The following is a 1,045-nucleotide window of genomic DNA, read 5'->3' as shown; positions in this document are numbered from 1 at the left end:
ATAAGAATATATGAAATTAAAATTTATATTTATCAACTTTAAAAATATACTCCACTCATTCCTTTTCATTTGTTACTCTTACTAAATGCATATTTGTTATGAAACCTGAAATTAAGAATAATAATCTAAAAATAATTACTAAATCATATTTAATTAATAATGAACAAAGTGTAATTGAGTCATTTTAAGTAGAATTATCGATTAGGAATATAATTGGCGATTAAATGATAAATAGTACAAAATATGAGATTAATAGATATTATGGAATTATGGAACCAAAAGGGGGAAAAAAAAGTTAAAGTGACGGATTTAAAAAGATGGATACAAAAATAAAAGTAAGAAATATTACGAACAGAAAATCTAAATAATTGATAATTAACCAAGAAACACTGAAGATTATTTAATACCTTGACTTATATAGGACTTTTTTTCATTAAAAAAATAGATACATATATTTATGTTTATCTTAGTTATTATTATATTTATGAAATTAAAATTTTTATTTTCATTTTTTAAAAATTTCTGTTAAAGCCGTGCAGGTGATTTCACTACTTGCATTGATGTCTAGCTTTTTGTTATACATATTAGATTAGTTTAGATTGGATTAAACATTCTTATTATTAGAACTTTTTTTTTCCAACACGTACGTTAAGTTAAATTTTAAAAGAAAAAATTATATAGACTGATATAAGAAAAAATTAGGTCGCAAAAAGCACTTGCTTGATGATGATTAAGGCTTAGTTTGGTAAAGTTTTTTGAAGAGGTGTTTGTGTTTTTTAAAAACTCAAATTTCTCATTTTGTGTTTGGTAAATAAGAAAGATCATGTGCTTGTGCTTGCAGTTTTTAAGAGATCGAGATACTTTTAAAAGCACCTAGGATAGAACTTTTTAAAGTTGGCTTGTGCTTTTCAAAATTTAAAAGTCTAATATAACCTCATATGTTAATTAATTTTCAAATTTAATATTTGTGTTTATGTCTATTATAATATTTTTAAATTTTAAAAATTATTTTGTCAAATACAATTAATATTGTTTATGTTTATTA

Source organism: Arachis ipaensis, chromosome B08 (assembly GCF_000816755.2).
Source record: "Arachis ipaensis cultivar K30076 chromosome B08, Araip1.1, whole genome shotgun sequence".
In the NCBI taxonomy this organism is placed as follows: domain Eukaryota; kingdom Viridiplantae; phylum Streptophyta; class Magnoliopsida; order Fabales; family Fabaceae; genus Arachis; species Arachis ipaensis.
The sequence above is the reverse complement of the archived record's forward strand: the minus strand, read 5'-3'. Positions refer to the sequence as shown.